Source organism: Manduca sexta, chromosome 17 (genome assembly GCF_014839805.1).
Source record: "Manduca sexta isolate Smith_Timp_Sample1 chromosome 17, JHU_Msex_v1.0, whole genome shotgun sequence".
In the NCBI taxonomy this organism is placed as follows: Eukaryota; Metazoa; Arthropoda; class Insecta; order Lepidoptera; family Sphingidae; genus Manduca; species Manduca sexta.
In genome coordinates this window covers 7,737,869-7,754,057 of record NC_051131.1, presented here as the reverse complement: position 1 = coordinate 7,754,057, position 16,189 = coordinate 7,737,869, and the positions used below count along the sequence as shown (strand labels likewise).

At 30.5% G+C, this 16,189-nt stretch overlaps 1 long non-coding RNA gene across 1 annotated transcript in view; it reads right to left on the bottom strand.

The window, feature by feature from the left end:
- Positions 1 to 7,035: 7,035 nt before the first annotated feature.
- Positions 7,036 to 16,189, bottom strand: part of LOC115443186 — a 23,247-nt gene continuing 14,093 nt past the window's right edge. The window contains exon 2 of the long non-coding RNA XR_005112468.1: positions 7,036 to 7,095. This is a non-coding gene — a long non-coding RNA (uncharacterized LOC115443186). The remainder of the gene's footprint in view (positions 7,096 to 16,189) is intronic.

Sequence of the window (16,189 nt, the reverse complement as noted above, 5' to 3'; positions counted from 1 at the left end):
AATAATATCATACCGTGGTCAGTATTACTACGGCATATGCATTTAGACATAAAATTTAAAAACCTTTTGCTTACTCTTACCAAAATCTTTGTAACTACAATTTAATCCGTATTAATAAATTATATACCTAATCTCGTGTAACCATAAGCATACTGAAGCATTCGAATTTTGAATTTACCAGTTTTTAATTTTTCTATGAAAATCATGCCTCTTATATTTGCATTAATTCTTTTAAAGATATCCATTTTGAAATACATTGACTTAGTCGTAGTAGCATTAAACTTTTATTTGTTGTTGCATTGAGCTACTGATTATTTGAGAAATAAAAAAGAAATTAAATATCTATGTTGTGCAATTTAACGAATATTCACATAAATGTATACAATTCTTTGTTGCCTTTTGCGTTTGCATGCGCCCGACGCGCGACGGGTGGACGCTCGTTCTAGAACCCGATGTCGCTATAACATGGTGGTAAAAGGCGTAAAAATACTAGTTTATATACGCAACAACGCCCAGAATGTAAATCCGGTCGGGCTGCTTTATGTTTTACGCGATATGGCGTATTTGAACCGCGTATACCCGGTCAATATTACTGTTTATTACATCGATCACCCACTTGATCCACACGATAGATGGAATTAAAAGGAACTCTGCATGCAAGGCAAGTCCACAGTAGCTGCAACCTAATAAAATAGCAAAGAGTTCGTATTTTTATTTTCACAGTGGAATATGTTTTAATATGTTTTTGCTGCAGAAAAGATTTACCCTACTATTTTCGTTATTAAAAAACATTTTGAACGTGAATGTATATCAGGAATATTCAAAACTAATGGCCTTCTCGAATTCTTTAGAAATGAGATAAATATGTTGACAAGCCAATAATAATTATTTTAAGTACTACATAATCGGATTTATAGGTATATTATTTTTATTAGGTACTACCTTTAGTATGGTCAAGGGACTTCCCTGATAATTCCATGTTCAATGAACGTATACAACAATTTTAATATTGATAAAATGATCGCGACTTCAATTTGACAATGAATTCGGCTTAGCGATATTAAATAAGTATCAAGATATATCACGAAGGGCATATTAACCTAAAACAATTATACACCTAATAAATCTCTACCGGAATATTACTTAGTCAAGGATGGTGTTTATCAGTTTATGCACATAAGTAAATTGTTCTTTCGATATGTCATATCATTTTTATAACGTAGTTTTACGAATATTTGAGACGTGAGTATCATGTTATGTGCCATTCTTTGTGTAATGAATATTAAAAATATGCGTAACTAACGTTATAATTGTACACTGTCACCGACGCAGCCTTCTCAAATATTTAATTTTTTTTCAGTATACTTAAATATTGTGATAAGTGGGCAACTAATTTAAAACTTACCTTTCATAATTTTCAAAGAATTGAATTGACAGCAAAATATTGTTTAATAAGAAGGCCTCAGAGTCATTTTGCAGCTGATATCGCATGCGGTCTATGGCCTCATCATCGTAGGAGCGGACGTGCGCGGGCGGCGGCGCCGAAGGTCCCCGGAGCCGGAGTGGCGGCCGGACCAGGTGCTACGAGTGGCAGCGCTGGTTCCTTTGCGCCAACCCTCCTGTTGCCGGGTTTACAAGTTTCTTCCTTTTTTCCTCTCTTTTTTGTTCCCTCCACTTTTCTCGATCAAAAAATCTATCAGGTTCCTTTTGAGCTTTTTTAGATTTGGAATTGCCCATTTCAGAAAAACACTATTGCAAAATCACAAAATAATCCGATATATTCTAACAGCCGGCCAAACAAAATTTAAACTGTTTTAAAACACATCTTAATTCCCAAATATGGTAACAATGAAAGTTAAAACACTTTGTATAGTTGTTGTTTAACTGCGATTAGGTCCCACGTTCGCGGCTGTTTATGCAAGCATTCCGTATGACACTGACAAAATATTTGTTATTCCAAGTCACACATCGAAAAATCTTTATCACAAGCCGATAATTAATAGCCTATAGTTATCAAACATATAAATTGATAAGAAATGCAGTCTTACTGTTCAGAACAAAGTTGTTATAAAGAACATTGCTTACTTGTAAGTTACTTGTAAATGAGCAACGTTAAGCTGTAGCGAGTTCTCCCTTGAACCGGCTGCCTCGCAACTACTGAATGTTCCAATTCAGTCAAACTGAAAAACTAGCGACCACTAACTGTTGCAATTATTACTCCCATTATTCAATGGATATGTTCTTGTTTTATAAGTACAAGTACTTGTACTATGTTGTAACTTTACTTCGTGGCACGTATCCATTACGTAAACTAATAATAACAGCAAGTAACGCGCAACTAGACGAATATACATACTTAATAATGTGAAGCATCACATTTTACTTGCAGCGTTGTGCAGGATTCTTACAAATCAAGAGAAAACCAATAGTTACACATATTATAGTAGTTTATTTGGAAAAATTTGAGACAACTTTGCACGATCAAAAATTAATAACATAATATCAATATTTACATACAATTTGCATATTTGATGAAATACAACATATTATTATAATATACTTTTATTGCAGTGAACTTAATCAGTTCAATACCTTATAATTGTTTCATAATTTACATAAATACTAGTTCATCTTAAAATAAATAAATCGATTCAATGAGTCATGGTGGATAGCCAAATCATTTAAATTCGACAAATAAAATATAAAGTTTAAAATATTTAATTTCAAAAGAATTTGTAAAATCCTAAACGCACTTCATACACAATAATATTTCAAAAGTAATATTTGAAAGCATAATATGGATTACAACAGCTGTAATCCACATAATGCTGGTATTTAAATTCTTTTTTTTGTAAATCTCACATAATACTTTTCTTTACATTATACGCAAGTTCTATTAAAATATATTAGATATGAAATATTTTTACTAATATTTAATCACATTACTTATAATAGTACATACATACGACGTATAGAATTTAATGTACAATATTTACAAATTAATCATAAGTATAAAATATATATTAAATCCTAGTAGTATATTAAGATTGAAATCCTAGAAAACTAAATTAATGGAATGATTTTCTATTGCAAAGTAAACATAAATATAAACCATATTCGCACTTACAAATTTTAAACACAATAAAGTCGTTATAGATCGTCACTATTCATAGACATCAAGATGCTTGCAAATAATTTACGATAGAACACAATAACAAAGTTAATATTACGAATATAATTTTCAAGTTTACAAGCACCATAACAGTGATTAAATCATAATCGTATTCTTTCGTCTGTATTTTACTAAACTTTGGTACTATCAACGTAACATCAATAACTAGCTATGGTATATGCCTTAAGATTTCAGCTGGTGGTACGGTAGTCCCGGGCTCCTCCATATTGTTTGCGATACTCGCCTTGTCATCAGCAGGGTGCATGTTAACTCTCCTTTGGGACTTGACGCGCTTTACTTCCCCCATTTTCTTCTCAATCAATCGTCTGTAATAAACGACATTAATGAATACATACGGGCGTATCACGAAATAATTAAACCCTGAAACACCAAAATAGTAAGTATAACATATTTTATAAATTATTATTTTGTCTACTTTTTCTATAAAAGAAAATCTTATTTTTTAATAGTTTTGTATGAAGTAGTTAATTGAAATTAAACTAATTTTCGGAATCTATCGCGGTGTTAGTATTTTATTTTCTCCCGACGTTTCGAAGACTTTGCAGCCTTCATGGTCACGGGGGGGACAGAAAGGGGAGAAAATAAAATACTAACACCGCGATAGAATCCGAAAATTAGTTTAATTTCAATGTCTAACATTCGCGTAAACATAAGAAATCATTATGAAGTAGTTAAGTTAAATATAAAAGTACAATTTTCACCTAACAGTAGAACGGGAATTTCGAATTCTTCCAAAAGTGTAGATTTACACTTAGCACTACCGTCGCTAACCTACCCAACTAAATTGTTTTTCACATAACTGTGTTTCGATGTGTTTGAAATTGTAGTTATGGCCTTGTTAAAGTACCGTATGTCGTGTTAAGATAAGTATATAAGTACTTAGTACGATTTTAACCGTTTTAAAAAAAAATCAAAACCTAAATGTAGATATATTGGCGCAATAAACATAATTAATACATTCCTTTCGAGATAATTATTTATATTAAGGCTTGCCAAATCGCTCTTTTATCACAGTATCATAATCCGAATAGTTTTTGTAATAACATTATGTTTCTGTATCACTTATCATTTCAGAGTAACGTATGCAATATAAACACTGCGTAATACCCGAGCCAATATTTTCGCCTTTATCTCTTGGAATAAATAAATGTTACATGGAAAAACAGATTCTTGTAAACAACCTTAATAAAGGAAATAAGACGGTGAATAATTATCGTTTAATACCTGATGTATGACAGGATTCCGAAAAACTCATTACCTACTTATCACAAAAAGAATTCGATAGGTACCGTTGTTCTTAGAATTACCTCGTGTGTTCGCTACGTCACATTGTCACTACACTTTGCGTTAATGATCGCCATTCGGGAAATATTAAGCGTGCTTAATCCTTAATGCCACTATGGGCTATCCATTAATTAAATTTTACAGAGTTAATTTATACTTAATATACCAATTATTGTCTTCAAACGACCTTCTTGGACCTTAGTCTTAAATTATGGACTTTAAGTTGTACCATAATAAAGAACTTTAAACAGACACAAACATGCTGAATGAAGGATACTCTCAAGTTTGACATAAAAAATTAAATGCACATATGTTTAATTCGTGGCAGAATATCCTCAAGTGGATGTCACAGCCTGTAGACCTTGCAAAGACATAACAGCTTTTAGTTTGATCTCAGTGCTGATTGGCAATTGAATCTAAAACATTTTGGCGTTTGACGATTGGTCCAGCATTTTTTTGGAAACACATGGTCGATTGCAGCTTTTTCTAAATAGGGGTGAATCGGTTATTGGACCACTGAATATCGGAAAAATGACTCTTTCACGGATCATTATTTATTGATTAGATAAAAAGTTTGTCATGTTTAGGTACAAATGATATCGGCCTGATTATAGAAAAAATAAACAGAATCTATAGCTCGTATATACGTCTACTAGTTATGCTCATAAGCATTGGGAATTCCAAGGTATGCACATAATTCGTAATAGTCTATTCATATCTTAATCAACACAACTAGACGGCATGTCGTGCAAATATCAATTTTATTTCTAAAATAAAACACACGTATTATCTATTTCAAACTTGTGAACACACGTATTGTCAATAATTTTAGAGTACTAGTCATTGCTCACAGGTCTGCCCGCGTAAAAAAATTACTCCGAGGTAAAACTCTCGCTTTATATTTCCCGAAATAAAATATAACTTATATTTATGTTAGATCTCTAGCTATAGATCCGTTAAAACTTAATACAATTTCACGCAGGAGTTTTTTCCTGTATAAACAAATAAACAACATTCTAAAAACAAAAACTGTTGCTTTAGCTTCTATTACCCTTATAAAGACCTCCCTATTAGTTTTTCTTCCAATATCCTATAGTATGTAGATATCCAGCCTATTACTATTTATTATATGTAAAGACTAGAATAATCAAAATGTACATACTGATAGCTAAATATCTGTATCTATAAAGTTTACTAGGAATTACAATAGACTAGTCTGCAGACAGCGACGGCCGATATTTAGTTCTTAAAATTATTTGATATGTTCGCCGTGGTAATTTATACCACCAACAATCTCATAGTTTTGAAACAAAATGTTGTCAATTCGTTGCTACCCTGTATTAACAATTAAGGTGATTCGTTAGGTTAAAAGAATCGGTAATGTTTAGACCCTTTAAAAAAGAAAAAAAATACTTTAATGATTATAAAAATATTTATACGATTTGAGTCATACAATATTTTTAAATGCAGGTGTGATAAATATCTATGAATACGAATTCCGGAGTGTTACATTATCCAAGATAAGTATGTTTGTGTACGTCATGTCGGCATTAAAACTGCAATAAGCTGATGATATTAAAACTAACTTTGTTAATTGCCGCCCGCATTTGGGTCGCAACAAACCATCGATAAATTATTTATATTAAGTATTTCATATCCAAAACCGATCATGGTGAACACTTTTAATTCCGATTGCTCTATATTACTGTAAAAACTGCATTCTTAGTTGAAGTAATTCGAATTGACAATCAATATAACAGAACGATAACAAATGGTTTCGTCAAAGCTACCGGTATTGACGCCCAGAACGTTTTTGTCATCTGAGTAATGCAAACGTTCATTTAGTTTTTTTCAAGATACATTTCCTGCAATACGAGACAAAAACGTGTCTACGGCAATTCAGCAATGAAAAATAAATAACAACTTTAATTATAGAAAACCGAGTTTTATTGCTGGTGCCGCAGTGCCCTGTTCCAACAAATTATTATGTTATTGTTCAGTTAATTATAGTTCATCGCTAAATCAACTGATTCCTATACTAAAAAGTCCTTCGTTGCGTTGCTAAAATATATGTGGATAGACGAAGAGCTAGACCATCAGACGAGCTCATCTAGACTTTTTTATATACTTCATTTATTTAAATGTTTAACATCGTTTACATGATGTAAAAATTGACAAATATAAAAATGATTACTGTTGTCTGCAGTCAATCAGCACTCCCAAAAGGAACACGACGATGATAGCGACTAGTATGAACAACGTCAACCCTACGATCGTCGCCACTGTTAGTGTTGGTACTTCGTCTTCTATTATCGATACTGATAAATTAGGAACCGCCGTGGAGTCCATAACTCTGCAAATAATAAAAATAAGTAATTACATGTGCATATACAATTTACTTCTTTCTTATCATATGTTAACCACAGTTGCTTAAAAACGCAACGAATATCAAAGATTGAGGTTTCTTTTTCCTCTAAGTCAGGTTTGATTACTGTTAAATTAATTTTATTTTATATTTGTTATTAAATACCTTCGCCAAAAAAGTTAACACTCTTTTTTCCATTTTTATAGTTGTATTTATCTACGTGCAAATATGGTATCCGATGCCCACTTTGTATCTGTAAAAAAGACACATATTAGAAGCTACTAAGTACGTGCCTAATATGTATTATACCTAAATTAATAGCTGCCTAAAGAGGATTTGAAGTCATAGACCAACAAATCGTTTAATCTAACTTTAAATAAACGTTGTCTAACATAAGAAGAGAGTAGTTACTTAAGTCTACTCTACGAATTGGGTAAACTAACGGCTTAAATTATGTAAGTACTTACAGATTTTAGCAAAACGTTAAAACTTGAAATTTCTAAATAATAAATAGTATTATTATACCGTCTTTAGTCGGCCTATATAACATTTAAACTAAACTACACATACTGTCAGTACAAGTATTGTATTGTTTCATTTAAATGTCAAAAAAGACATATCTTAACAAACATGCCAAGTTTAATGTCGGCTTAGAATTCATAGCAGATTTAAGCTTCACCCAAATGCTTTAACTTGATTCGATTTATTTAGATAATAACCAAAACCTCGAAAATGCTGCAAAATATTTACGAGAAGTTGAGATATAGGTTGGTAATAAATTTTGCACTCATCAGATGTGCTCGCATAGCACATGCCCACATGATCGTTTCAAAAAAAATCATGCACAGAAGATAAGTAAATTGCCCTTTGGACCTGCCTTATTGTTAGGGTTGCCACCCGTACTTTATAATAAAGTATTGTATGTTATTTCGGGTAATTATACTCCATACTTTATGAGAACAAAAAAGTATGCAAAAATGGTTTACTTAGCATGATTTGATTTCTCTGGGATGGTTACTAAGAATTTTTGCGTAAAACAGCAGTAAGTAGTGGCAGCAAGTACCTATTAAACAAACCTGATTCTATTTTTTATATTATATGCATTAATTTAATTTTTATTAAAGATTCAATTCACGGCATCATCCAAGGAGAGAGTTTACGTAATAATTTACATAATATTACGGAATACCAAATGACGAGACGAAAAAAAATATCTTTCAATCTGACAATTTTTATTTGTCAAATAATAAATTAGAATTAATTTGAACTTTATCTTGATACCATGTACCTTTAATTTTCTAATGCACTTTATTTACCCGAAATAAGATGACAACCCTACTTATAATCCTCACATTTTTATCGAGGTAGATTTGATCGGTACCCGAAAAACAAATAAAAAAACTTAAAAATGATTCTAACGCTACTGAAGAATCAGTATATAAGTTTACTTTAAAAATAAATCGTCTTTTATTTAAGACAAAACAAACGCCGTTTATAAAATATGACCTGTGTCGGATGTGAGAAGTTAATAAATTTTATCTATTATAAAATTCCTTTGAATGTGAAATGTTTAAATACATTAGGTATTGTATGTAAGTACTAATAGTAAGAACACTTTACGAATTTTATGTTATAAGCAATATCCAGAACACAATTTGCGTTTCTATATTTTTTCATTAAAAGTAGGCATATTAGCCCAAGTGGGTGAACAGACGAAAAGGATTTTACGCGGACAAAGCAGTAAACGAAACATAATTTAAAGTATGTTTACTTATTTTCATAAAATGAATTTCATAGTTTTAAAATTAATTGTCTATGATATAATATTCTAAAATCTGATAACAAATTTAGCGCTAAATGACGTTAATAAGATTAGGCTGAAGGTACGTAAATTCAACATACAGTGGGTATTTCTATGTACCCATGGTGCTATTACTGGCGTAAATATCACGTTTAAATGCAACTATATACATAATATTATGTTATACATCAAATTTTTGTGTAAAGAAAACAATTCCGGGAAATTCAGTCATTGCTCTGACGTAAACTAATTATGATCGGCGATATAAGACCTCAGACGTATTTGTTAGTAGGTAGCTGTGATTACTAATCTGTAGCATATCTGATTGCGATTGCTCACTGATTAAGTCAAGTATATCTACCGCAAAAGAGCCTGGATCTACTATATGGTGCGATTTGGTAAGGTAGCAACTCGAATTTATAAATTATTATTGTCCTCTAAAGCAAGACACATAATGCCCAAAAAACGTCGAAACCGTGTGACGTCGGCATACTTGTTGAAATTATATAAAAATTCAGTTATTTTTCACATTTTTGTTTTAATTTTTGAATCCCAACGCTGCTTGTTTTGATGCGTTAACCTTCAGAAGTATTTTTGGAAAGGCAGAATACGGGCTCATTACACCTATTATAAGGTAAAATAGAAATTCTGTCATCTCAGGGCTACAATAATCACTGTAAAAATAACCACCGTAGAATGATCGACTGAAAGACATCTTGTTAAGACAAAATGAAGCACGCCTTATATATTTTAATTTTGCTACGCTTCAAATAAAACCATAATACTCAGTAACAGTATGTATAGTTAGATATTTTGCTCCCATTAGAAGGCATGTATGACATGTTTCTAAAAGATATCATTATCAGAGTATCCTTCCTTTACACATGGCTCTCCCAAAACCTTATCCACGTAGACTTTCCATGCAATAGTTCTCATAATAATAATTTTACCAGTGAGTCATGAGCGACGCCATAGCTTTTGTTGCTAGAGATTGAAGAGTGATAGGCCACGTAGAGGGTCGGTGAATATTCAGAAGGTCATTTATTTATGAATTGTACTATAAATTAAATTCTGAAACGCTAGTTACGAATTATTCAGCGGTTTTTAGCTTTTTTATATTCAATTTTATAAGTAAATTGATACTAAGTACTGTCATATACAAAACTTAATACGAATACAAACTTAATACGGTAGCATAATATGTATCGCGTTTTTTATTCAAATAAAATTCATCGCAATTAGATAAAGACTTAAACTTCCACAGAACACACTTGTCGCTATGTTCTGTGTGAACTTCAAATAATTACTTGCAGAAGTTAAGTTTAAAGGCAGTGCAAACGCTGTCAAGTTGACATTGTCAACTATTGCACTAAATCAGATCCATTACAAAATCAAAGCACCGAGCTGTCATAATTTTATTTAATAGTTCTACGCGTAGGGTGTATGTTAATTGCCAGTTAAGTAAAAAACAACAAATATACAAAAACCATGCTCAATTTAAATTAAGCACTGACACCAAAAAATACTTATGTTCATATAAACATAAAAACACGAATCATAAAGAAGAATACGTTGTTTTTGTTTTAATAGTTTGTTATTAAGCCATATATAACTATATTTTCTTTTTGTACCTAGTCGTTTCACTTACTGTGGACAATACCTATACCAATATTGTACTACATTTTAGCAGTTGATGTGTAAATAGTAGCTATTCTGGTGTTTAATTATTATGCTATAACAACAAAGCCGGTTTGACGATAAATATTTCCACATAGAACAATATACTCTTATAACCAGAACGATCAAGTTATATAAATACCTGTTCTTTATTAAATGATCTAAAATAAGTTCGTTGAACCGGGTGTGTTAAATTGTTTTTTAAATCTTGCAATACTTTATATTATTTTTTATTTTATTTATTATTTCATTATTGATGGGTCGCTTTGATCTCCAAAACCTCACGACACAATTTGTAGTGAACAGTTTATTGGAGCAAATAATCAAACGCATGAGCAATTTTCTTAGGGTATTTTAGTTAAAAACACAGTCACATTTTACCGCAGTGATAAAACGAGAGTCATAGATTTCTAATAAATAAATTATAATGTTAATTATAATTTATTTATTAGAAATCTAGTCACATTACTAAGCGTGCATCATGACATATAAAATTATGAGAGTGATCACGTTAAACATATTTTTTAAAAGAGTTACTTAATATCGTCGATATTTTACGAATTAGAGTAGACTTGTATTAAAGGCTTTGTCATTATATCAAAATTTCTTCAACATTTCTTACATGTTTGCATTAATTAATTGCTTTTGCCCCAATTGTAAACGATTATTACTTAATTTTATTTTTAATAATAAACATACATTTTCCTATACGAACAGCAAGTTCCTCTTAAAATATTGTTTATCACCTTTTTAAATAAAACATTTGCATGACATTACTTGACATAATAAACCAAATAGTTGCGAATGTTAGGTGGTGCTACTATCGTGCATATAGCCCATAGACTTTTGAGTTCTACCAAAAAAAAATCTACACAAAAAATAAAATTTTAAAACTTACACTAAGAATATTACTGAATAAAGCTTAAAATTTACCTATGGGCGGATTGAGGTTTACTTCTACTTTTGTAGCTCAATGTATATGTATGTACAGTATATAAATTTACCTTATGACTATAATATTATACAATATTTTAACAGAGGAAATTAATGCTTGAGGTATTCTTTAACAGTATGCGAATATGGTTAGTTGTACGTATTTAAGTTATGAACTCATATTATAGAATAATTGTCGTATTTCATACTTTGGGTATTGTTTTTATTTTTGTACTACTTATAAAAAATTATACTTCTTTATGTCTAGGCATTAGTTATGCCATATCGTAGCGTATTTATTACAGTATCAATTTCAGACTAATATTCGATATTTTTTGTATAAACGGATTGTAGATGAACTAATTTCATTAGTAATCCTTTATTGACGAAGTCAATAACACTTCAATATTAGTATAATTTACACAAAAGTATCAATACTCGTTATCTTTTTAAACGTTTGTTTCGCAATTATCATACAATCAAAATCAGATAACCAGGATATCGGTGCTTACATCAACAGTGATCTCACTTGTATGCTTTGCTTGCGATTAAACAAAATGAATATATGATTTTTAATGATAAAAACAAATTTTTAGCTCTCAAAAATTCGCTTTGTAGTATATTTTTGACCAGAATTTATTTTAGGCTACTACGATTCAAGTTTGATATACGAAAAATTGTATACCAGTAGTAGCGCTATATGTGTATTTCCGAAAAAAAACGATGTTTATGTTAAAGTGTAGTCTGATGTTTACATGCAATATTTCATTTCATTTCATTTCAAATAAATCGACAGCCTCCACGGGTCGCCAAAATATGAAATTGATTCTAGTTGTACAGCTAATATACTTCGTCATTTAAAATATTGCATAACACTTACGAGAAGATAAACTTCACAAAAAAATAATTATGTATCAGTTACACTAAACGTGAAAAGACGCCTTAATTTTTTTTTTTTATTGCTGTTAATGACGAGAAGAGTTTGCCATTCGCCTGATGGTAAGAGATACGACTGCTCATAAACTGTAGAAACATCATCCAACACATTATAGTACAAAGTATTGTTTGATATTCAACTGCGCTCACCATCCTAAGACATAAAATGTAAGTCTTAGTATGTCCAGTAGTTACACTGGCTACAAAATTTTGAATTTGCTCAGGTTCTTTTGTGGCTGGCTGTACACATTCAATTCAATTCATAGATTTCATAATCACTCGGCTTATACTAATGCCTATAAAATCAATTTTAATATTTACTTAGTAATACATAAAAACGTGATTTCAGTATTTGCAGATTTGTATTAATCAATTAAAGCGGAAATGGCATTCAGATATCGCCTATTCATATCTTAAATTATAAGCAAATATACTTAGATACTCGTTGATAAAAGGCTACTCGTTGTATTTTAACTATTTTATTAATTTAGACAGATTCCGATTATATTTCAATCAGCATTACGTAACTATCATTTCACAATTCGCTTACATAATATACGAATTTGTAAATATTTTCATATTAGATATGGATAGAATATTTATATAAGGTGTCCAATAAACCTAGAATTACCAATTGTAAAACTGTAAACCTAGTCAAAAGTAAATCGTAAGAGTAGAAATCGCATTTATGCAAAATGTTTCAAAAAAAAACATAAAATAAATAATTCATTTTCTAAACAAAAACACTGTAACCAAAATTTAAGTACTGTGATAAACTGCAGTTAAATGACATATTTGTTTTCTTTTGTCAGTATGTTCTTGTAATATTTTTATGATTTTATAGGCACTGTATAGCAATTTAGACTATTGTTGTTCTTACTTAATGTTAATTGCTTATGCATAACTTCAATTCGGGTCATAAACTTCATGACACGTAATTGAATATAATCATTAGTTTCCCAAGAAACTCATGTTTGTGTTCGAAATACTCCTGCTCCCGCCTCGCTGTAGGCTCATTGACTCATGAATCACATTTAATACTTTATGTTGCCCTTGCCAAGAGTAGGAAAATGAGGACTCTATAATATCGATACTATAATAAAAGACTCTAAATCGTCATTTTTCTAATATAATCTATATTTATCGTAGATAATTTTTTTATGTTGTTTAAGAAATCATCTTGAACAACCGTGATGGGTACGCCTTATCTTGTACTATGGTGCAATTGGAAGCAAGATGCAACATCATAAAATAAAATTGCAGTGATTAAGATTTGTAAACATACATATATAACCAACAATTGTTTTAATATTATCTTAAAGCATAACTTTATAACATTTGTTATCGAGAAAGACTCCTCTGTCCCTGTAAAAGATTAACATAACAGTATAATCCATGAGTAATTTGGATCTATAGTTATTTAAATCATTGTAACAGTTCTTTGAAATAAAAATATGAACTTTGATTATTTAAGTATTGAATTTAATTCAATGGAAAAAATAATTTGAGTCATCAAAGTCATCAACATTATCATAGATGGATAATAAACGTGAAGGTCGAAATATATTGATTTAAATAAACAACAATACTATAAGGATTAACAGCAATGTTAATGCTAAACATAAAAAGATTACGAACAAGGTACGTTAAACAAACAACTCTAAGATAGAACGATACTAATTTTTTATTGTACCTACAATGCACGCAGAACACATTACACGTGTATAATTTTATAATTTTATTATGAAGGTATTCTGGAATTATTAAATTCATAGTCATTTAGATTATGTATCTCCACATTCCAACTCAGGTACTATGTATACCACATTACAAATCGGTATCAATAGCTGATATTATCTCTTCAACAAACTTCATACGAGTGCATGCCATCACGTCCATAAGCTGCTGCGTGCGTCATTGAATTTTCTATTTTATGATTATAACGATTAGTTAAGAGTCATACTTCCGATTTTTTGTATTATTAATAATTTTAATGACACATTTTATAGATTTATGAATCATATAAAATACATTTTGTGTTATCTTTTCCTAAAAACTACTTAGATCGTTTTTGAATTTTAGATTTATTATTATCGATGATCATTTCACATCGCTATATAATTAAAAGAAAGACCTCCTAAGCAGGCTGTAAGACAATGCCATTCCTGTGATTTCTATTCCAATATTTAATTACAGGTCATGGATACATCTGCTATTTGTCTTTTGGGAAATTCTATGGGATATCTTTAAACTACCTATAGATGGTAGGTACTATTTGACTATAAAGTAAGTAAGTACTTTAGACAGTAATTAATTTTCTCGAAACCGGACAAACAAATAATCACAAGGTGAGTGTCGTAAAACGATGCTAAATTTTTCTATCACTTTAAGTTGACTTTCTTCACATTAATATTGGTTGGTTTATGATTGAAAATATCAGAGAAAATATGCACGATTTGGAAGCCGAAAATATTACTTATAGTCCCCTGCATAGATGTGCACATGATTATTACGAACTAGATCTAAGTTTTATAAGTTTACTATACTTATACAGACGCAAAGACTTTTATATGATATGTCATTATATACCTAAGAATTTTCAATTGCAGCGAATACTGTACCTACACATATAATACAATAAGTAATAAATAAGTATAAAAAATATATATATTTCTATTTTATGTATAGATAATTAAAACTATCAATATCGCCATCAGTAATGGATAAGGAAAAATAATGAATTTGATACATATCATCGTGAAATTAATTGATGAGGCGATTAGAAGTGCAAATATTTTATTAGGTAACTACTTAGAGTTCTGTACTGCGGTGCCATAATTATATAACATAAGTCCACTGTGGAGGCGCCATTTGCACACAATTCTTTTTTTAAGTACTTGCTTATACCAGCCAAATCTTGAAAAAATGTTTAAGGAAAACACTACAGAACAATATAACCTATAATACAGAATGTTGATTATACAAAATACATTTATAAAGATAAATGCATAAACACTTATCTTCCTAAGCATAGACAACAAAGCGATGCAAAATATTTTCGCGTTGCGTCGCTTTGTCAACGTTTTAATACAATTTCTTGGCCAGTCTGCGCCAACCCCAAATCTAAGATTACGCACTATACAGTTACCCTAACCCGTAAATAATTTTAGGGAAAGGAATCATAGGACGACGGTATTCATTGAAAATGTTGTGATGCACATTCGTAAGGATTGCATATTTATTAAACCAGAAATGTCCTCTTATTGGTTTATCTTGGTTCACACATATCTAGTCTTCTTTTCATACATAAAACATTAGCAACATAAAGATTTAAAAATTTAAATTACTAGAGAAGTGACCTACTTTAGCCACCCTGACAAAACTACATTTTAAAATTTTAAAAATGCGTAAGTATAAAAGTTTTAAAATTAATGTTATCAATATTTATTTAGTTTTCATAAAATTTTAAATAAAACTTGTAACTTTATCGCCCAAAGATATCAACACAAAATCTTATTTTAATTAAACGCCCACATCGCATTTCCTTGAATTGTATATTGATCAGTTATCATACTAATAAGTACACTACATATCTACGATAATAATAAAAGAATTCGGTGTGTTTGTTATAAGTTGTAACCACACTGTACAAACATGGAAGTCAATAAACTTTATAGTTATAAACAAGATATTGGTTGTTACTTAATATAATCACCTCAATGTCATCGATATAGAGTTATTCGATATATTAAAGGATCTCGAAGGATCAAATGACTCAGGCAAGCGATGACTAACAAATTATTTGTTAAATATAGGTCAAGCGCAACGCAGGCGCGCATGACCAAATAATTTTACCGCGCAAATAATATATTTTAGATGGCCTAATCATAGAAACATTCTATAAACAGCAGTCGAGTAACTAATTTTCACGTAGGTTTCCATCCTATACCATTGCTTAATCTCACTCTTAACTCGTTTTTTAAGGAAAACGCAAGCAATA